This window comes from Dermacentor variabilis, chromosome 5 (assembly GCF_050947875.1).
Source record: "Dermacentor variabilis isolate Ectoservices chromosome 5, ASM5094787v1, whole genome shotgun sequence".
Taxonomy (NCBI): domain Eukaryota; kingdom Metazoa; phylum Arthropoda; class Arachnida; order Ixodida; family Ixodidae; genus Dermacentor; species Dermacentor variabilis.
In genome coordinates, this window is record NC_134572.1 from 145,703,595 (window position 1) to 145,727,298 (window position 23,704).

At 51.0% G+C, this 23,704-nt stretch overlaps 1 protein-coding gene across 2 annotated transcripts in view; it reads right to left on the reverse strand.

The window, feature by feature from the left end:
• The window catches only part of LOC142583217 (irregular chiasm C-roughest protein-like), a 188,198-nt gene extending 186,439 nt beyond the window's left edge, over positions 1-1,759 (reverse strand). Inside the window, exon 1 of one of the 2 annotated variants that reach the window (XM_075693583.1) lies at positions 1,716-1,759. The gene's annotated coding sequence lies outside the window, so the exon portion shown is untranslated. The remainder of the gene's footprint in view (positions 1-1,715) is intronic. The other variant, XM_075693584.1, reaches the window with a different exon arrangement.
• Positions 1,760-23,704: the final 21,945 nt, after the last annotated feature.

Consider the following 23,704-nt stretch of genomic DNA (forward strand, 5'->3'; position numbering starts at 1 on the left):
TGGCATGCAAAAAAAAAAAAAAAAGAGAAGAAATAAATAAAGAAAATCGCCTCTGTTGCCATCAGAATGTATCGCAATGTTCGATTTAAGGCAGTTGTCCTTTTTAAATCTCCAACGGTGGTTATCGACTAGGAATCGGAAATGTTGACGGCGATTCTGTCACCCGTTTCTCCACAAACAATACATTGTCCAATGCTCAGAGGATAATAACATGAGGTGATATCAGAGACAGAGACAGAGGAAAGGGAAAGGTCAGGGAGGTTAACCAGAGGGGAAGATTCGTTTTGCTACCCTACACTGGGGAAAGAGGGAAGGGGGAGGTAAAGTGATAACAAAGTAGAGATAAAGAAAGAAATTAACGTACCAGTAATGTAGCGCGTTTCATCTCTTCACATTGCTCCTGCGGTTCACAACGCTCGCGTAACGCTGCAACTAAGGTTTAGTACGAACCTCTGCTATGTATAGCGAAGTCTGATTGTAGCTGTAATAAAAAAAACCCCATAGTTTAGAGATACCGTTTGAATAACGTCTTTCTTAACATTGCAGCGGCGCCGAACTCTGTTAAGTGGCCCCTCGAAGGTACCGCTAAAAATAATAGACACTAAGAAAAAATTAGCATACCCAACACGCAGACTGAGCATGCCTTAAATGAGTTCTACGTACAGGACAGCATGGCCTGAGCCCTGCTTATCGTCATAGTTATCGTGCTCACTGGCATCATGCTTAATATAGTCGTGAGAATGTGTTCGCTTTAACTCCAGTCATCTGGCGTAGTGAGTTTGAGAGAAATTTTGTGGAAGTCTGTGGTTACGTTCTAGCGATATGTTCGGATGTGTGACACTCCTGGTTTAATTATTTACTTATCTTGCCCCCATAATTCAAGACAGGAATACAACCGTGTACGTTTCCCCAAAACGCGCCGCGAGAAAGCACGGAAAGGGTGCTTTTCTGTAAACATGTAATGTAACGCAACAAAAACACCCGTCCAGGAGAAATACAGGAATATAATATTATTTTCGTCATTAGTCAGTTTTAGAATATCGTTCGTCGCCTTACTTACGTTAAACGCAAGTACGTTTGCGGGACGTTATGGCATTAGTCCCTTCAAGACATCTATTTTAACGTACCAGAATGCAAACGTAAGATGACGTCAAAAGACAGGACGCCGTCTGGTGCGCCGGGACAAACGTATCCAAGTTAATATAATCCATTACCAATCATCCTGTTGTTGCTACGTGGACGCGTCTCGTTAGGCCTACGGACGCCGGAATTTCTGAACGATCGCAGAAATTGGACCCGCCATGCGCTCATAACTAGCGTTTCACGTCAGTTTAGAAGAAGCGAAAGCTCATTTCAATAGTTACTGGTGATCAACGATAGTGAAAGGGCTGCCATGACGAGAATTCACGGTGAAGCGGGAGCCATGGGTGTCGCCACGTTCGACAGCGCTACTTCTTAGAGTCCGCAAACATTACGAACTTTAAACTCCCAAATAACATACGTTGTTATAGCACGTAAACCAAAGAAAGTCAATAAAGTTCGGAGCATGCGAAGTAAGGACAACGCTACGACTTCACGTACGTCGTCCGTTATCATTTGGTTGCAAACGGTATTTTAAAACTGCCTGTTATCTAAGGATATATATATATATATATATATATATTGTCAACAACAGAAGCCCTACCGATAATAATAACACGTGAACTTCTACTTACCAAGATAACCAGGTGGCGCCGAAGGTGCCCAGAGTCGTCCTCCTGGAATGTAGCAAAACAACGAGCATATTACGAATTATGTAGCGTAAAACCAACATCGCAACGTCGTTGTCACGCATGAACTGCGTAAGCTAGGCCCTCTTACCAAATAGAGAGGATCTCCCTGGAGAAAGTTTTACGACTCCATCTTTTATGTACAAATGTTTGAGAGAGGTTATATAAGCTTAATGTACAGGGAGTTGTTTTCAGCTAAAATCGTCACTCCATCATAGCTGCTCGCTGAAAAAAAAAATCAGCTAATACAGCTAATAAACAAAAGAAATGTGGGGTGATAGGAATGGGTCTTTGTGAAGGCAACCTTAACGCGGAGTTCACAGCAATGCTGCCATAATCTCGGCATCAGAATTTATTGTCACATGATCCGTCAAGCTAAGTATTGGAGACTTTCTTTAAGACACTTATAACGGCCCATAAGCAATTTTTCTTCAATCGCGCTTTCTTTCTTGCATATAGCGTCTTTCTTTCTTCTTTTTTCTCTTTTTCTAGAAGCGTAGCACCCACCGATTTGCGTTCGCTCAACTTGGCGCAGCGTAGTTGCTGGCGCATTAATGTCCGGCGGAGTACCCAAATCCAAAATCGCTGTATTCCGAGAACGACAGCCCGAAAGTTCAAGAGACGGGAAGTGAAAAATAAGCAGTGAAGACACTTTCGCGCGACAAAAATTATAATGCTGAAATAGAGTAAATATATTCGGAGAAAAATACGAAGACCAAAGAACAGCCGCGTTTCCTAACCAAAAAAGAAAGAAAGAAGGAAGAGTCTGAGTTAAAAGAATCCGGAAAACTGGACGAATCACCCGGAGGGAAAGCTCCCGGCAGCCAGAGTCCCGGCCAACCGTGGGCGTTTAGAACGCAGCCCCGGCGCACGCTGCCGATGGCGAGCGCTCGCCAACGTTCTCCGTGCGACACCATTCGTCAAGCGGGCCCACGCGCCTTATCTGCCTTATGGGCACACCACGCTCGGTTGCCGGGCCGTTTAAATTGTCAGCGCGGCAGTAAAGACGTTGCGCGCCGGGCGAGCGGGCCTTCTCTCGCGCGTGGCCTGCGGTTTCGCCGAAACGCGCAGCCGCGCTCCACAGAGCCTTCTGGACGCCCTCGGGGGACACATCTTCTTGGCGCTGCCGGTGCGGTGGGCCAGAATCATCGCTCTGACCGTCTCTCTCTCTCACTTACACACACATACACACGCACGCTCCTTCTCACTCATAATTTCTCTCTCCCACTCTACCCCTCTCCTCGCTCGCGTACGAACGCTCCGTCCCTTTTTGCTTGTTTCCCTCTCCAGTTTTCTTTCTTCCCTTTCACTACTGCGTCACTCACGCTTTCGGCGAATAAAGCGCAAGAAAACCGCCACTCGCCCGCACTCCCAACGTAAGGCGTCAGCCGCCTGTGATAAGGAACGTACAAAGAACTGTGCGTGTCGGTTAGGAGAAGGGCAGAGAGGTGGGAGGGGACACACGCGGACACGTGAGGCTGTAGAACGAAGGCGAAGGAAAATTTATAAAGTGGCCTTGATTTATGCGCCTCGTTTGCTGGGAATAAGAGATAGAGGAGAGAGAGGAAAATGAATTGTATTGCACGCCACGTGTCTCGTAACGTTCGTAGGCCGTTCTGAGATAAGCGCCGCAGCGAGTGCGGGCGGGTCGGCGGCGGCAGCTGATCAATGTGCGCTTCCAGTCGACGACGCGGAGCTAAACCGATGCGAGGCGGCGCTAAGCCCGCCGCCGCAGTTATTGGTCTCCTAGCGTGATGGTCACGTTGAACGCCGCGGTAGTTTGCGTCTTTCCCTTATTTTCTTTTCTCCTCTCTCTCTCACTTCTTTGTTTATACGCGCGAAAAGCTGCACGAAATAAGTACGACCGGCTGACAGCGTGCTTTGCGCGAAGTGAAATTAATAGTAGCACTATGAGCACCCGTACAATCATCCCCAATATCAAAAAGAACACCGAATGCGTCTTTGAGCAAGAATTACTCGTGATGTGCGAATTCGAGTATAGCAGTTTAAGATGTAGCAAGTCGCAGTCCGAGTCGAGCAATAAGTCCTTGCCGATCATATTATGCGGGACATGTTGTGTGGGACCTTTATGCGGGAATGCTGCCGCTACGGCCTCCGGAATACAATTTGGTTGTTTCCGTTCCGGGAAGATAGCAAATCGCAGGGCGAGACAGAATTCATCGACATCTTGAAGCGCAGGGACATTGCTAGCTGCCTGCTTGGCTAAGCTGATAGACCGAGTGACCCGGAAAGGCGCTGGTTCCAGGTTCGATCGCAATACCATGACAATTTTTTTCTTAAACCGAGAAGCTTTCGTTCTGAGATATCCGTGTGGGTTTCCTTTGTAGCTTTATGTTACACTTGCGGATAGATGAACATTTCTTTTACTCCTTCCATAAACCGTCTTTAGTATTTGTGCAGAGCTGATTAGGCAGACCACATTTATTCGTTTGCCAATATTTATTTTCTAACTCTTGATCCGCATATTTTCGATATCTTACCATGTAAGAACTCGGCCAACTTGATCAAAAACTAAATCTACCACCTCATGTTTCGTACGCGAATGACGTAGCCACAGGTGTGCAAAAGTAACCGCTACCTGCACCCTTGCGCGGTCGTCACCTATCGAAACTTCCGCGATACAGTCAATCCCAAATCACCCTATCCAAAAGCTGTTTACAACAGACGTTAACGCACAATCGGGGAGGCTGGAACGGTCAGACACTTATCGCAAATTTGGCAGAGCCACTAAACACTCCGAACCTTCCGCCTCGGCGAATTTAAACAGTGTGCTTTATCGCTGTAGTTTCGCTTAGGGCTACCGCGTGCGCGTCGTGAGTTGAACCGAACTCGTTTAAAAGCGACTTCGCGTGCGTCGGGCTAACGAGCCTTGTTAGACCCAGGAAACGAAGCAACTGTTTTCGGGCGCACGCCACGCTTCTCTTCCTCTCTAACATACGATAGAAAGAGAGACGGAGAGAGAAACGATATCTAACACAGACAGAACTTTATTATTTTTTTCTGTAACAGTGATAACGACGCTGAAATAGGATCCGTAGTGTACGGCGAGCGGGCCTGCCGGAAAGAAGAGGGCGTCGAAATCTAATCAGGGAGGCGACAGGACGACAGGGGACAAAGAACCTGCAGGATTGGAGGGAGCGGCTTCGAAGGCGCCCCCCCCCCCCAACCCCCACCCCTCCTCCTGTCGACGCGAGTCGAATTCGCCCGCTAACAGGTAAATTAGCAACCGCACAACACCGGATCCTCGTGCGTGCGAGCACGCGAGCGGTCAGAGTCGAGGCCGCTGCTCGTTTGCGAAAACAATGAGTTTCTTAATGAACGCTTTAACCCGGCCTAGGCGTGCGTGCGCGGTGGACTCCGGCAGGGACGTGATTTATACATGCGCTACACAGTTGCGAAAAAAAAGGAGATTAAGTGAAATGAAAAATTGGATCGGGTGAGATTAATGAGACTAGATGAGAAAATGAGCGTTAGGTTCATTTAAAGACCGTATCCCCAGGGAAGCTGACACGCATCCAAGCAAAATTTCAGCTGACAGGATTATTATTATTATTATTATTATTATTATTATTATTATTATTATTATTATTATTATTATTAGTTGTTGTTGTTGTTGTAGGAGGAGCAGCAGCAGCAGCAGCAGCAGCAGTAGTAGTAGTAGTAGTAGTAGTAGTGCATCTGTCCTCTGAAACAAGAAACCTTCCAAAGCTAACGTTAAACTTACGCATATAGCTTCTTTTTGGAGGTACTCAAATAAATAAATAAATAAATAAATAAAGCTATCTGAAGCTATACTTAAGTCGCCTTGACTTCATTATTGTCTACCGCAACCGGATATAACATGTCACATCCAAAGCCGAGGAGAAAAATGGCGCCGACTGCACCGAATCGATAGTGTAATGGTAATGCGCCGAGCTCGGTACAGCTGTAACCTACGAATCGATTCTTTGCTGCGGGATATGTCGTTACTAGACACCTTTCAGCTATACTGCACCGCGCAAGCCGCCTTCACGAACTGTCCTTTATTTACTCATGTGGGAACAATAACTTCAAGAAAGCCTGAGTGCCCGGCTTAGTCTGTCGCGCTGCTTTTGATCTGCTGACTGTTGTACGATGTGGCAGATTTGGTAGAGGTAACACAAAATATTAACGTGTCTGTATTATATCATGATTACAACAAAGATGTTCTTTTTAAGCTTTCTTTTTTTAACTCTTGGAATCCACGCATCCAACTGTCCAAAATTCTATTGCCCAAAGAAAGCGGTGAAAGCAGCGGGAACCTAGACTAGAACAGTGCATTATTTCAAATGGACGAGTGGGAAAATCTCCAGACAGTGCACTTTAATGACTTACGTTACCCCGGGAAGTATAACGGTTCCTGCGGAGAACATGTTACACCTAAGCCTCAGACAGATGGCTATAGTTACAGTCGAGGATACAGAAACACCGACATTATTTTTCACCAAAGTGCACGACATTATTGAAGACACACGAATCTGCTACGCTACGCGAATCCGCTACGAATCCGCTGCTACGAACGCTTTACAGCTTAGGGCTATTTTCAGAGCTCAGTTATTCATCACCACGGAAAGGCATTTCAAGCTTTTAAGGTTTAAACGATTTCTTCTTTTGTTTTTTTTCACAGCACCGGCCTTTAGCGCTTGTCATAGGTGCAATGCCGCGTCAGGTAAAACTCCGCGCGTAGCTCAACCTAATCTTAGAACTCCACCTTAAGACTTCAAAATGGTAGGAGGAGTAAGTTCGCAAAGCTTGCGCTCGATATAAAGCGTAATAACGTCAGAAACTGCACGACTAGCTTGGGCATGCATTCTGCGCATTGTGCGCGACCCACTCGAAAACTGGGTGCCCCCAAGCGTAAGAAGACGATAACAGGTTCGTATTGCGTCGCTGGATCCGCCATGCAGCGACACCGCTATGACATTTTTCCACGGTGAATTGGCGTGCAACATAGGAGTGTTGTCCTTTAAGGTTCCTGTCCCGTTTCCTGTTTTGTACGACCGGCCATTTCAAACCACGAATCCAGGTGCCAACACTTGAGCCACTTGTTGTCGTCATAAGGCGTAGGGGTAACTGGTACGCGGCAACGCGTGGCAACAGCCTCGCGACAAATACTTCGCAACGGTAAGCAAAACAGGTTCGTTTTCGAGTGCGCCTACAGAGGCGTTGTTGGGAGAGCGTGTACCCGTTAAATGTATTTGCGTTATCTCGTAAAATCCTCGTCCAAGCTATTCATTAGCCGCACCTGCTACTGCTTTCACCGGCACGGACACGGCGCACTCATCCCGGAAAAAGTAACAATTACTGTAAAAGCAGAAAGGAGCGGTTGTTGAAATGCACATATTATTAGAATATAGTACGTAAGCAGCAAGAGCGCAATGACTAGTCGAACAAGAATGCCTGTTCTTTCCTTGTTTCTTTTTTTTTTCTCCGTTTACTTCAGCGCAACCCAAAGCTATGAAATCATTAGTTCTATGTTCGTTATATAAATAACACGACCGGTCCTGCGCAGCGAAGGCGGGGGGTCGCCAAATGCGACTCATCAATGCAGCAGCATCGACCTATTTCGAATGCAACGACGCACCGAGAAGGGAAGGAGGGGGGTGCAGACAGTAATAGAGAGGTCGGGGGCTAGCGGGCACGCAATCCAACCCAACTTCCGCGCGCACATACCACGGGCGCGAATCGCTTCCGCTTTTTAGCTGCCGCTTACTTCCTCGTTTTCGCCTCTTCTCGGATACAACCGCCACCGACCAGCACGGACACACACGGAAGCAGCGCAGTGTCGCTCGAGAGCCGAAGCCGAGCGGAGACACTATCGGCGACCAGAAGAGAGCCACGCGCGTAGCGACCCTAGCCCTCACCACGCCACGCCACGAAGCCACCGGCGGAGAGTGGGGTTCAATACTCGGCGGCGCACACACACATACACACACACACCGCGGCCACTCTGTAGGTATGCCAGGGCGCGCGCACGGATGGGACGCGCGGTCTCAAAGAGCGCGACGGGGCCACGGGCGGTCGAGAGGAGGACGGGTGGGAGGGGGTTTGGGGGAGGGATGAGGGGAAGGCGATGCCGCATCGAACGAACCGCTGAATGGCCTCGCCGTGGGTGCAGTAGTAGAAGAGCGCAACATCGAAAGGCAAGGCAAGGAACCTCTACAGAGCAAAAAGAAAATGACGAGAAGAAAACCTTAAACATTAATCACGCATAGCGATAGACGCGCTCAGCCATACACGCAAGTTGCCGACAGAAGTCCAAATATAGTACACAAAACCGCGGCGGTAATAAACAAAGCGCAGGAAGAGAGAAAGAAAAGACCGCGGGAAGCGACAAGAAGGGCTCGGTGAAAGCGGCCCCCAGCCACTCTGCAACGGTCCATCTAATGCACTCCCGTGTCCCAAAACTTTTTGCCTAATGCATCCGTCGGGGCGACCGGTTCCCTTGCTGTACGCTCGTCCTGCCCGGCCACAGACAGAGAAGAAGCGGAGAGGCCGGATAGGGAGGCGCACCGCTCTGTACAACTGCACACTGGACACGTGGTCCAGGGCGCTGCCGAGGAGCTCGCGAGCTTCGAGCCGCCTGCTTGCGGGATAAGGGTGACCAACGTCACCCTCGCCACTCCCCACCGGCAACACCCTCTCCTTTCAGAAATGCGTGGACGCCAGAGCCACGGCGACCTGGCACAAAAGATTTATCCAGGTGAAATGGGCCGGAAAACGAGCAACGGTACGCCACGCGGATGCACTGTCCGTGCGATCCCACGGTCGCCAGCGGGCGCTCGTCTTTCTATTTATTAGCGCAGCGAATGGGGGCGCTGTCAGGCACCATTAGCTCAGCGACCTAGTTCCTTACTTTCACGACCCGTACGCGCTTACGCGTAAGTTCTCGACGAGCGATATTTTTGGGAGGTGTTGCGTTTCGCCTGCGACACGTGGTTTTGCCGGCGCGACTGCGGCGGGGCGGCAGACATTTTGGCCCGATCGTCGTCGCCGCAACGCTCCCCGCCAGGTGTTTCCAGGCGCGACTGCGGCGATGCGACCGCAAAGGATCACCCTCTCCTTCCAGTCATTGTGCCCGAACCAGGCGATGCGAAAGCAGGGATCACCCTCTCATTACAGTCTTTGTGCCCGACCGGCAGCGCTACGACAGTGTGCTACGACATTGTGCTACGACAGTGTGCTACGACATTGTGCTACGACATTGTGCTACGACATTGTGCTACGACAGCGCTACGACATTGTACGTTCACGTGCTCGTCTATTGAGGGGTTCCTTCTTGCCCTCAACTGCGAGAGTATAAAAACAGCTGCCCCCGGACGCCAAAAAGAGGGCTCCGATTTCTTCTGTTGAGTAAAGTGCTCTCCCGTCTCTCTACTTCGGTCAACCTGACCGCCAACTCTTTGCGATGTTAAAATAAACAAGTTGTTTTGTTGTTACCAGTCGACTCATGCTTTGCCGGGACCTTCGGATGCTTCCAGTTGTACCCCAGGCCGCCAGGCTAACGCTACCCTTGGGGCTTGCGACCCAGGTACAACCACGGGCGTCAGCGCCGAGTTCCCAACAGGTCGTACCATCGGTGCGATCCAAACAGAGGCCATTTCTAGATAACGTGCCCAATAAGCTGCAGCTTTTGAGGGAAAGAGTCGATAGCTTTGCCGAGTGTGCGAAATCATATGATTCGCGCAAACGGCGTTGTATCGGATAAAAATTGACGCAAACGAATCGAGCATTTATTGTGCGTCAATCGCAATGCGCTTTCTATACTTCAACGAAATATAAGCAACGCGTCTCGCACAGTTCGCCGTGTAGACCGGGAAACCAACTACACCCTCGTACAATGTATGAAAATTTAGAAGAAACAAGCACTCAGTGATTATCTTCAAGGCAGATAATTAACGTACACACTTCATATTTTCAGTAAACGTCAGCCATTAAATGACCTCTATATACATTAAGTATGAAATCACTGCCATTGTTGTTCCTCCTAGGAAGGCACGGGAAAACTTCTTAAGCATTTTATATAACGCCTCGACACAAGCCGATAAGGAGAGCTTAACCATTTTCATTTAGCACTCTATAAACGCAAACACTTCAAAATTTATCTGTATGTCACCCCCAACAATTCCCACGTTTCGTCAAAGTACAAACTTCGTGAGTGACCGAGTTTCTTTTTTCTCTTTTTTTTTTCACAGAACAGTGAAAACGGACATAAAACGTTTTTGATACTTCTAGTCACAATGACAGCTTCATCATAGAACTGGATATCCCTCTCTTTCATTCTTATTTTCCTTTCACCTCCTTTCCTACCTGCTCCGTGTAGAGCAGGAAACCGAATTTCTTGTTCTAATTAACCTACCTGCCCTTGTCGTCCTTCCTTTTTCCCTCTGCTACTCTCTCTGTCTCTCCCCCAACACACACAACTGATGGTCCCCCTTATTCGTTGTGAATGCGTCTTCTCCTACCTCCCAATGTACCTTTCAAGCATGCGGCAATGTTCAGCAACACTAACTGCATTCAGAAGCCCTGCTAAAATGAACTGGGGACATTTTGAAAAACCCAAAACAATTTCTTTCGTTTTGACAGGATCATTCTGAACGACACACAGGCCTGTAAGCGCATTGCGGCTAATTAAACGTGGGGCACGTTCCTTTCCACAACTCAAGCGTGTACAGAGAGAGCACGCCCACAACTAACAATGCACGCTTCCACACACCGATACGAATGTACGGCTCTCTTCAGCAGATTTAATTGACCTCACGTCTACAATAGCCCATGCGCTTGGGAGCGCTGAACTTGAAAACAACGAAGCGCGGTGTCGCAACTCTAGAGCGAGACTCCGATCGGCGATACGTGCAGGAAAAAAGAAATGCGAACCGACCGAAGATCTTAATTTATTTTGCAACAAGACGAATGCCTACAGAAAGAAAAGCAGAACTTGGGTTGCTCTGCGGGTTAGCGAAGCTGAATAGACTCGACAAGAAAAAAAAAAATGGATGATTAAAGTTCGTCTCTAGTGATGCCAACTGTCGCGCACTCCGAGCTCGCCGACAGCATCGAAGAGCGGAGCAACCTTTCTTTGAACATCGGTGCCTTTCAGGCGGTCGACGTCTTTCAGAAAATTGGAGGGGGGGGGGGGGGCAGGAGGACGGGGAATGAATGTCTCCGGCGCATGCTAATGAGCATGCGCTGCGGCGAAGTCATTCGAGGAGTGACAGTGCGGCGACGTCCGACGACATTCAATGGGAGGCACACCATTCAAGACGATGCGCGCGACAAATAAAGAAGAGGAACTGGCGCGGTTAAAGGAAGAGCCGTTCTCTGATCGGCAATATGTGGAGAATGCACTTGCGGATGTATACCGAGTCGCAATATAAATGTCGAGCGCGTAATTCACATACACGAGTGTCGGCTATTCGACGCCGAGGTTACAAAGCTATGAAAAAAAAAAAGCTTTTTCAGAGGCTGCATTTGTAACCCGGTATTGATACAGCACGTGGAATTAGGAATGATGGTTGCGCGACCCCTTGAACCGGGAAATCTGCAGTTACGCAAGAGTAGGAAGCGCCCATTTAAAATAATACGAGACAAATATATTCTGCCACAGGATACTTATTGAATCAAGGTATAATCAGTGTCTGTTAAATTAGAATGATCGACATAGACGTAATGTATATGTTTCACCTATTTCGGCAGTCGGGGAAATGAAAACACAAGTAATAATAAAGCTTGGCGAGCTCACTTAGGATGAAAACGAAAGCAAGGAAGGAAGAGTGAGTGCTATTAAGATCCTATGAATGCTGATACACGATAAGTTGTGGATCAAATGACGTAGCACATTTAACAGTGCACCCCAACAATGACGGTAGAACGAGGAAAGAAAAACGCGAGACTGCGCGTAGCCGCGCAAGCGAATTAAAGAAAGAAACACGGAATACCGCTAGCTGACGCGCTTCGAACCATAAATCTGTCCTTGCAAACTATAATGTGCGTGGTGCCGTCGACGGTGATGACAGGGCGCGGCTTCATGCGCGGCGCGACACAGCTGTCGAGACAGCGCACTGACGATGGCGTCGCACCAGCTCCAAGCGTACGCACACAGAAGCACCCCAAAGAGAGCGAGAAAAAAAAAAAAGAAACGAGGCGTCGCGAAGATTTCGTGCACACGATAGCATCGACAAAACTGGTCGTCGATGCACACCCTCGGTAAGGCTGGCGGGGGGATGGAGGCGGAGGGAGGGGGCTGGAAAAAAGGAATAACCGCGAAATAGTCACTCGCGCGTTTTGACCGTCGACGCAAAGAGGCGCTGTGAGGACAAAAGTTGCCGCGACTGCACGATACAGGAGCAAACGAAGCTTCTGCTCCGCTTCAGAGCTAGCCACTGATATATATATATATATATATATATATATATATATATATATATATATATATATATATATATATATATATATATGGACGCCACCGCACGCCTGGGCACCCGCCCGCGTTCGCCTTCACCCGCCAACTTTCACCTTCGCGTGGCAGCACAGGCCCGAGTAGAGTGCCGGGAACACAAAATGAGCCGCCGATGGAAGCTGTCCTCCCGCTCCAACAGCGCTGCAAGGCCGTGTGTGTGTGTGTGTGTGTGTGTGTGTGTGTGTGTGTGTGTGTGTGTGTGTGTGTGTGTGTGTGTGCGCGCGTGTGAGGCGAGAGAGCGAGGGAGAGAGAGAGAGGGAGGGAGGGGTATAGATGTCGCTGCCCGCCCGCCATCGCCGCGCGTGATTTTCACAGCCGGGCGCGTGAACTCACCGGCTCCGTGCTGCAGGCGCGTCGCGTCGCCGCCGCTTTGTCACTCGTTGCCTCGGATCTATTTATTGTCCGACGCCCACTCGCGCCGTTCCAGAGTCCCGAGCCTCTGGAAGAATGCGCGCAATAAGAAAGGACGGCGCCCACGGAGAGCTAGACTAACAGAGCCAGGAAGGAGAGTTCGCGGGAGACTCGAGGTCCAAGCCCCTACACTCCCCCCCCCCCCCCCCCCCGGCCGGCAGCAGCAGCACTGTTTCGGCGGGTGCCCCGGGTGCGGGCACCTTTTCTTCTCGCAGATCGCTGACGAAGCTGGCGGAGAAGAGACGAGTTGGGTGGGCAACACAGCTTCGATTTTCGTCTCCGACAACGGGTGCTGATTTCATTTAGGAACGCGGAGAGTTCGACAGGGGGGGGGGGAGGGGGAGGAGGGGGGGGTCCCGTTTTCCGCACGCGGGCTCGACCGAAAAAAAAGCCGCGCAAAGCGAACCGGAAAATCGGTTCTTCGCGAAGATACCCGCCCCCTCCCCTTATTTATTTATATATTTATTTATTTACTTTTATTTCGACGAGTCCGTGGAGCTGGCGTGCGAGAAATGATGGGAGCAACGCGACTGTTCGACATTTCTGGAAAATGACACACTCACCGGAACGTCCGTCGCAAGGGAGCCGAGGTTTTAAAGCGCGCGCTGTAGAATATCCAACGCTGTAGAACTGAACTTTTCAGTAGATAGTGGGAATCTTGGGAGGAAACGAAACGCAAAAACAAAAGATGCAGCACAATCACGACATATTGGCAACTTCTACCACACTTGGGTTGCACCGCATTGTGGTGGCTTTCTTATCCAACACGTGACTTGCATTGTACAGCGAGCCGCAGGAAACGCTGCCGCAGTTTCTGGTATACCACGGTTGCACACTGAAATGCAGATCCACCCACAGAAGACCGAAGTCTAAGAAGCCAGGCTAAGTAAGGAACCGAACAGTCTTTCTCCATCTTCAAACCGGGTGTACGTACGTATTTTCACAAGAGCTCAACGGGGCGCTCTATACATCTAACAAACTATACCTCCTCAAATGTTAAAATTATGGGGTTTTGCGTGCCAGAACCACGATCTGAATAGCACAGCGTAGTGGGGGACTCCGGAAATTTGGACCACCTGGGATTCCTTAACGTGTACCTGAACCTAAGTACGTGGGTTTGTTCGCATTTCGCCTCCATCGAAATGCGACCGCCATGGCCGGGATTCGATACCACAACCTCGTGCTTAGCAGCCCAACACCATAGCCACTAAGCGAGCGCGGCGGGTCCTCAAACATCGCTGGGATGTCGCCCGAATTGTTACAATCCCACGTGAGCATCCGGTAAAAAATCACTGTGGGGACGGCAGGTACACGTCTCTTATGTATCTACGTGCAACACTCCAGAAAAGGGTGTTCTTTAGTCCCCATGGAAAGGTCTAACGTTCGAAGATTATCATTAATCACCGTCTTTATTTATGAAGAACAGTAGTTTTTCCAAGGAATCGACTTACTCAAGGCATCAGGTACATTAGGTCAGCCGCGGATCAGGCCATATTATCATAACGTGTAGTAGTCGAAATGAGTGCGAGAGACCACATTTTTTTTTCTTTTTGCTTTTTGTAATAATAGGAGAGGCTAGCCTGCAGACTGTACATGCTAGACACGGTGTGTTCCAGGCACGTCTACGCGCCATACTGCACGGTTAAGTCATTACTCTTTCTCGGGTCATCCGCTGTATATTGTCCCACGTACGTTGTTTCTCACAAGATCATCATTGTTATTCAGTTATGCCACTGCGCAAGATGCACCTCTGTATCCGAAACTGCTAGAATGGCGTCTTATAATCAGGCTGCGCGAGCGACACAGATACGGTTTAACTCTCTCGAGAGTTTGCGAGCGCGAACTCTCATTCTGCAATGTAAATACATATACATCTATAACATGGCCCACGTATACTCGACTCGCGATTTCAGGTTCCACGACCGTGCTTGCCACAACTGTTGTGATTTGAGAGTCCCTCGTCTTTCTGGGAACAAGTTCGCCCAGACGAAGAGACAGATTCTAATCAACACGTTTGACGCGGCTTCCTCGTCGCCACCGGCACAGCGATCGACAATGTCCTGCATCGATGGTGCCTTTCTCTCCCCCTAACCCTCCTTTCCTCCTCGCTCTGATTGCGCTACTGAAAGTGAACAATGCCCGTCCTTCTACGACGGGGAAGCCCAGACATTGAACAGTCGAAAGAAAAAAAGACTTGCAGGAAAAAAAAAAAAAAGGAAAGAAAGCGGCGTCACACGCCCGAGGAGTTCCCCCGACTTTCGGGCGTCTCGTGAGCGATTGTCGAGCTACGTGCGAGGGGATGAAGACGAATAAGGTCGACAAGGAACGAGGCTTTCCCGTCCAGCTGGAGTGGATGGCGCCGCCATACCGAAGCAGGGCGGCGGTCACGTGATGGGACACCACTTTGCCTGAAGCGCCGGGCGGGCGGCGCGGGCGGGAGGAGACCCCGCGTACACGTGCCGCCCGTGAACTGCGTGAAGCGAAGCCACGCGATGCAGCTTTCTTGGAAAACGCGCTAATACGTCATCGCTCACCTCCCTGCCTGCGCGCGCTGTGAAAGTATGTACGCACGCGTCGCACCTCGGCCGCAAATGAAGATGCGTGGTAATGGCGTGCGAGGGAACCACGCCTTTCTGTCTCTGTCTAACGCCTGAAGCGTCGTTTCCTTCTCGTGGCTTTTATCTGCGTATTTTTCCACAATACAAGAGGTGCATCGAGCTTGTAATATTTCGTTATATAGAGGCGAGTGCCGAAGAGGGATCGCATTTTTCTTTCTTTTTTTTTTCTTCAGGTGCGCTGGCGCTGCCTTTGTAGAGCTAGCACGCCTAACCTAAAAACGATTTCATTGCTCTCCCTTTGGTCGTTGTTTCATTCTTTCTGTAGTTTTCTTCTTTTTCTCTTCTAAAAGAATACTTTCACAAAACGCCATGTACCTAGCGAACGCAAGAGAATTATAACTATATAGATGGGCCAGTAAAACTTTACGTTTATCAAACGGAAATCAAAGCACAAGAAAGCAACAAGGTTTGTTTCGTTATTAAAATAAAATTAAAGCCGGGCCAGTGAGGGAATACTCTGTAGTGCACTGTAGAGGAGCGGCGACCTGATCTAAACGGAAATGTCTTTGCGCACGGAGCCCCGACAACATGGCCAAACATATACGTACCTTTTAATAACGCCCACACATTTTTGCCCTTCACGCAGCCTTGCCTCGAGCAGGTCGCGAGCCAGCATTATCCACATGTCGCAAGGGCGCGCTGTAAACACGCTAACGTGTCGTAAAGCCGTTATTCACGCTTAGCACTAACACCGGAGCCTGCAGCTGGCCTATATACCGCTTCGCGAAACGAGGCCGAGAGCGGTAAAGCCATCCGTCGGCTGGGTCGTACAATGTTGCACGTCAACGGCCACCCACTCGCGCGTTCCGCGCGCCCGCAGCGAGCGCCGAGGCTGATCTACGAGCTCTCGGGCGTCGCTCGGCTGCGGTCCCTGCACGCCGTCTTGGCCGCGCCGAACAATACAGATTCAACAAGCGCCGACGCCTTCGGAGTGCCCCGCAGCTGTCAGCGAGAAATGATTTGAGCGGTGAGAAAGGCAAACCGAATAAAAAGCAAGAGAAAAACGACACCCTCGGTGAAAAGGGAAAGTTACACGGGCCAAAAAGAAAAACGGGGAGCAAGCGGAGTCCAAAGCAGCGGAGTGAGAACAGTGTCGCCAGCAAGGAGCCGCACGTTGCGGGTATACACGGGACATGCGTCTAAATCTAGTCGCTGACGAGTAGAAAAAAAATGTGTGCGTGTTGTCTGTGCGTGTGTGTGTGAGAGAGAGAGAGACGTAGGCAAGAGATTTTGGGAGAAGGTGCGCGAGAGGGTGAAGTGAGGAAAAGCATATTATTAGGCGACCCTAGCAAGACAGACAGACAGACACACCTCCTCCTCCCACTGCCACCACCACCTCCTCCCACTGCCACCACCACCTCCTCCAAGCCCTCTCCGGAGCACGCGAAACGTCGAAGGAGCTCGTCGCGGCGGGAGCAGAACGAGAAACACATCACGGCCGGGCTTCTGTTGACAGTTCGACCGGCAGCGTGCGCGACCCCCGCACGCCTCTCAATCGCAATCTGGGCGTCGGAAAAAAAAAAGCAAGAGCCGCGGCGGCCCCGACAAAGCTGGACGCGCAGCGTGTCTGCGATGAATAATACATGGCGCTCGAAGCGACGCCGCTGCCGACGACGACAACGATGTGAGAGGAGAACGCTGGAGGGGAAGGGGGGCGCGCTACACCGACACCGCACACGGGTACAGCGGCGGTGGTGGCAGTAAGAAGGTGCGGAGAGGAGGAGATAACCCGAAAGCGCGACACCTCCGCTGCGAGTGGCATACCGAGCCTGTATGCAAACTTTCGCATCAACTCCCTTTCCTTTCCAAACTGCTGCTCGTCGTCGTACTCCGCGAGAAGGGAAAACGGCAACAACAAACAGGCCGAGCGCGTGTCTTCTCCGCGCGGATCGCGCTGTCCGAGACGATGCGTGCACGAGACGCCCGCAACTCACTCAACGCTCGGCTGTCCTGGTCTTCTCGGTGGTTCCTCCTTCGACACTCCTCTTCCGAGGCCCACGAAGGAGGGGGAAAGATAGAAAGACAGCATTACGACGATGCGCCAAAGGGGAAACGCTAACGCGTACGTGTACGAATACCGTCGGTCCGCTGTGGGGCCCTCAGTTATTCATGCCTCCCTTCCTCCTTTCCTCCATCCCGAACGCTCCACTGCGGCGCAAAGGTAAAGAAACAGCGGCGGCGGCGGCGAGCCGCCGGTGAAGTACCTCCAGGAGCTGTCTTAGCGAGTATGTTTCGTGTATTCCTGAAGGAATCAATGAGATTTGAATATTGACTTCTTCGTCTTCTTTTTTTGCTCTCTCTCTCTCTCTCTCTCTTGGTCCCAGTATCTCCTTGGGGCTTCGCTTGAATTCTGCGCTGGTTCCCGGACGGGAATCGCGGATATGCTTCCTAATCAACGCCGAGAGGGGAACACGCGTTGCCTCTCCCTCCTTTTCCTTCTCCCTCTACCTCCGTGCGGGGCCCCGTTCGCTTGTCTTCTCGCCGGGAAGGTCAGGCGCGAAGCGAAGGCGTAAATTAGCACGCTCGATAACGCCGTCAGGAATAACAATGAAAGAGCGTAAGTTCGAGACTCGTCGGTTGTAACGGAAGTAGGAAGACGAAGACCGAGGAAGAAAATAAATGCTTTCGCTAAAACGAATAAACGGAAGTAAAGAAAGGAAGTTGTAATAAACTTGGGACTTCTTTTCGGAAACGCAAAAGGGCGTGTAACATTTGCGAGACGAAGGCGGGCCATGCCGATCGGAGCGTTGTACGTGGACTGTGTTCAAATCGAAGCCCTACATTTGGGGCGCAATTTTGCCCGCTCGCCGACGATTTGATAAAGAAGCCCCGGCGAGGCGACACAAATCGTCGAAGGGCGGAGTTTATTCCCTGGTCACAGGTCGCGGTTAAGGCCGTCGCATAAATATAAGTGAAGAGCATTACGTGCCTAGCAAGAAAATGCGATAAAAGTCAAGAAATTTGTTAACGCTGTAACAGAAACCTTCATGAACTTCGATGAGGCTTCACATCGGTGCCGAACTGTTACATTGAGCAACGTCAAACAAAAAGAGGAGGAAATATATTCTGCTCAATGCTTCGCAAGTGACTGCTTCTCACGGAGTACCGCGCGTTTCGCTTCAATTCCAGTCCATTGCCCAATGATGGGCGAAGGTGGCAAGCAAACGGACAAAAGCGGAGAACGAGCATTAGCACTGCCCGACGCGATGTGCGTAAGTACGCATAAGGAAGGAACGCAAGCAGAACCGGTGGCAAAAAACAAAAGAATGATAAAAAGAAATCGCCGAACCCTTCTCGGCAGTGTGTTCGTGAGCTGGGCGCCGCCGAAGCAGCCGTCGATAGATACAAGCCCGAATGAACTGAACGGGAAGGCGATAGAGGGGGACCCACACTGCCATTTCGGGTTAGGGAAACAGGGAGGCGGGTTGAGGGGGAGGGCGAGGTTTCTCGCTTGTGTGTGTGTGGCAGACAGAGAGAGAGAGAGGGAGAGCAGTGGCCCGAAGATGCAGTGGACGCAGCGGGGCGCACTCGAGCCAAACGAACCGAAAGCACCGTTTGTGCGTCCAACGTTGTCGTCGTCCGCGCGCCTCGGCTAGCGGGCGGTGTGCGACTAATTTAACCTCCTTTCTCGCTCGCTCGCGCAGCAAAGCCGAAGGCAGACAACGGCACAAGAACTGCGCCGAGAGAGAGAGAGCGTGTGTGATTGTGAAGAGGCAGAGGCGCGGAAAGAAGGCGCGGGACGAAAGGGTAGAGTGAGAGGAATTGAGGAGGCTGAGGGGGGGGAGGGGATATGGGGCCACGCTCGCGGAAACCGCGCGCCAGCAGCCATTGGAAGAGGGGGAGGAGGAACGAGCGAGCGGCTCATCGAGCACGCGAGAGCGCATTTCGACGGGCAATAAAAGCGCATTCTCCCGCAGATAGCGGAACCCGAGCGAGGCGAGCCCCGGCGCATAGTAGTAGTAGTAGTACGCGGGGAAGCAGGGTCGAAGGTGTTCGCGGGGGGATGACGGCGGTGGGGTTATAGTCGCACGCTGCGCCCCTGGCTGGCAAACGTCGGCCGGGCGTTCCGGGGTCAATCGGCAACCCTTTCGTCCGACGCCGGCATGAGCGTGTACAGCAGTTAGGGGAGGTTCCCGGGCCCGTTTCGCGTAGGCCGAGCTCATCTGCCTCGAAACGGCTGTAAATCTTCGCGCCTCACTTGAACTGCCGAAAGGGGAACCATAGCGGAGCGCCATTCTCGTGCTATAGGGAGAGGAACTGGGAAACCGCGCACTTTTTTTTTTTTTCTTTCTCGGCGCGGTCGTTCTTGAGGCCGGCGAGCTCTCTCTTCGCTTCCACATCCCCTTATCAGGCCGCCGTGGTGTGCGTACCGCAAGCCGTCTCGGTGGTCCTCCGTGGCAGCGTTTATGGAAAAACCGATTGCGACGCGCGCCGAATGCACGGATTGGTCGGATCTCGGCGCGGAAGTCTTGCGCAGGTCGCGGCTGCAGACATCTTCCTAAAGGCTGCCGCCTGGTCGCGAAGGGCTTTTTTCGCGGAGAACAAGTTACCCTATGTACGGAAAACGGCTAGACTCCCAAAAAGATGCATTACGTTTTAAGAGCTTGTAAGTATTACAAGCCCAGCTTAATGACGCCGTAAAATTGCGTTGCCGGAACCGCTAAAACCGCGGGAGCGATGGCTCGTGGTAGCATCCCGAAGTATGGTACCTTTCACAAGTTCCCACAACGTTCAACCGTTATAAATACAGGCTAGCCCTCTGAAAAAAATAAAAAAATAAATAAGTAAATAAATAATAATAATAATAATAATAATAATAATAATAATAATAATAATAATAATAATAATAGAGCACCACCGGTCGTCGTATATAGCAGAGCTCTAAAGCGATTTCACTTTCGCTGCTCTCCACATACCGCAAGTTTTTTTGCGGAAGTAGCGGCAAGAATCGGTTCTTTTGTGCTCCGCAGCGAGCAGGCTCACGCAGCACCCACGGAAAGGACGCCGAAGCCTCCGTGTTTCCATATTTCGACAGCGCCGCAGCGAGAGAGACGGCTCACAGAGAGAGAGAGAGGAAGGCAGTGCGCGCATTGCGTTTCCACGGCGATGCCAATATCGCTCCGCCGCACGCCGCCAGTGCGCCGGCTCGCATTCTTCAGTCGCCGAGGAACGCGCGCCCACGTCGGAGGATTGCGGCGGCGACAGAAGCTATCATACGCGGGGAGAGCAGGGCCGAACGGAGGACGCATACTGGGGGGGGGGGGGGGGGTGAGGCGGACAGGAAGGAGGCTGAGGATCGTAGAGGCAGGGGGGGGGGAGGGGGGGTGACTGCTGAGCGTGCAGCTCCTATATAAAACAGCCGCGACGTACGACCACGCAGCACAAAGAATAAACGACAAAATAAATAAAAATAACTAAAGTACGACTACGCTCAAAGAAGTGGACAAGCGAACGCAGTGCATAACGCATGGACAGCGCCCTGGCGGGAGGCTGCTGGCTTGTGTGACACGACTACTACGACGGAAGGAGCGTGCGAGCGGCCCTGTCGAAGCGTGCTCGGCCTCGTCGCGCTGGGCTGCTGGCAAGCGGGAGTGGGGAGGAAGGGGGCGGCGTGGCTTCCCGCTTCGAGTACTGGGCTTTATTGGCCGCTTGCCCGGCTCTCGCAGCGAAGACGACATAGAGAGATGCGTCGCAGTGAAAGGGGGCCGCGCCTTGACCTAGTGGAGAACTTCATTACGGAGATGAGAAACTATCTGAGCGCGGCGCGGTACAATAACGACAATGGTGAGGGGGGGGGCAGGGGGGGTGCAGTGGACATAAGGAACGGGGAAAGACGACATAGGTCGGCGCATGTGCCCAGCAGGAAACGGCAAGACTGCGCGGCCCGTTTCCGCGCGCTCCTCGTAATCATGCAGCGTGGTCGCAGCATGAGATCAACACGCTGGACACGTCCGGCAAGAAAACGATGCAAATTGTTTCCCCTTGACGAACCGAAACATAGTACCGTCATAGAAACGTCACCCGACGCTATTTCACTAAAAGATCAACCGGCTGCTGTCTTTGATGTATAAGAAAAAAACTAAAAGATGGGGTTTTACGTGCCAAAACCACTTTCTGATTATGAGGCGCGCCGTAGTGGGAGACTCCGAAAATTTGGACCACCTGGTGTTCTTTACCGTGCACCTATATCTAAGTACACGGGTGTCGTCGCATTCCGCCCCCATCGAAGTGCCGCCGCCATGGCCGATATTCGATCCCGCGACCTCGTGCTTAGCAGCCCAACGTCATAGCCACTAGGCAACCACGGCGGGTTATCTTTAATACATAGTTCCAACGAAACAAATTTCAACTCAGCAAACGCCATTCGTATCGCTTCTCAAGAACGTCGAAGAACTAACACGGTTAGTGCCGGTCGGGCGCTTTCGGAGAAACCACGGCAAGCGAAGACAAATAAACAACGAACCAATGCGTCCATACACTTAAAGGAAACCTGAGAGCGCGAAAGACGCAAGCGTAACGGAAACGATACCGCATCCTTTTGTTCAAAAGCAACGCATGGAGCAAAGTGAACAAGCTCCTCGTTTAGTGGTTAGCAGTAAGCGATTCGTGGGTGCAGCAAACAGAAGGAGCAAAAACCGCACGAGTGCATCCGGCCGACATCAGACGCGTTTATATTTTCCCATCCATCACGGTCGTGGGGCCCGCAGAAATGATTATTTCTGTAGTTTTATTTATATTTATATCTTATTTTCGTACAAAGTGATGAAGTAGAGCTTCCAACCTTGCGGCTGTTTTTCGACGCGGACTGTACAATTTCGAAACCTTTTAACCGGCTCGGAGGAGCGCGCGTCCAAACATTGCTGCCTATAAACACGCCACGCGCAGCAAACGACAAGCGCATACTGCCATGTGCTTCTCTTTTGAGAGCAATAAATGTTGTTCACCACCAGCACCAGCAAACTACAAGGTGGCGGTTTCGAGGTGTGTTTCGCGAGTGAATATGTCGCGCCCGAAGGCCTCTGCAAAGAATCATGACAATAATAGAGAGAGAGAGAGAAAGAGAGAAAGTGGTACTTTCACAGCTCGTGTGGCGCATCGGCTATGTTATAACAGGTTCGGCCGGAGCCAACTTGCTACACACGAAAGGAGGCAATCAACCAGCCACGAAACGCAAGCATTCAAATTTATCGAGTGCGAGGAAATTCCAAAGGCGAAAATTGCGGGTTCCGTCCCGCGTTGCGAAAGGAACACGCTCTATTAGGCGGCACTCATCAAAGTGACATTGCTCTGCACTGTTGACAGCGAACGGAGGGAGTCTAAAAGGGGATCGGTTCCGTATCAGCGGCAAGGGGGAGAGATAAAGCGAGAGAGAGAGAGAGAGCCTCCCTAACGGACACCTGCTACGTAACTGCCACCTCATTTGGCAGATCTCGGAGGACGCTTCGATAGTCGGAGATCATCCCCTGCTATGGGATTCCGCGAAAAGGGAGATCGCTGACCTCTGATCCGAGTAACTGTAACGTATGAGCCAGCCGTGCGACTCGTCGGCGCACGAAAGGATCGTTAAAACGCTTCCATCGCTGAGGGCAAGCGAGCGTGGGTGAGGCTGGCGCGATCGCGCCCCGCCGAAGCGAAAGTTAAGTAGTGATCAATAGCTGTCGGACAAGGGATGTCGCTGAGGCCAATGTTTAGACACAGTGACTTGTCTTAGCCAGGGAAGCAAGTACAGACGGATCACCCTCCTATAAGCGTCGCGTATACCTGCGCGGCGTACCTTCTGAATAGATAGCGTTCCCGTGACGTCACGGACGCAACTGCTCACAGTGCAGCAGTGGTTCTCTAACATGACCGAGTGACCGAACGATATCCCCAGTAGACTTTCTCTTCTTCTTTTAATCTTACCGTCCCCTTTTCCCTTTCCCCAGTGTAGGGTGGCCAATCGGGCTCAGTCCTGGTTAACCTCCCTACCTTTCCTTTATAATTTGCTCTCTCTCTCTCTCTCTCTCTCTCTCTCTCTAACATGGCGACTAGGATTGCGTCAGTGCACGCCATCTATACTAACTTATTTATAAGAAATCAACGATGTGGATAACTGTGTTCTTGATGATAGGTAATGAAGTTATGCTCACGCATATGCCCCACCTCACTTAGTGGCGACCTCCGTAACGTTTGCGGCTGAAGCAAAAACGGTGCAGCGAAACGATTACGCTCGCGCGTTATTCTTGACCTCGACGCCGCTGAGGAATGGGTAATCCGTAGGGCTGCGAGATGTCAGAAACGTGTCAGTCAGCAAGCGAGAAGCGAGGTGTGACCGCCCACTGTCGGGACCCATTGCAGCTGGTTAATTCAAGCCGACACACACACACACACACACACACACACACACACACACACACACACACACACAC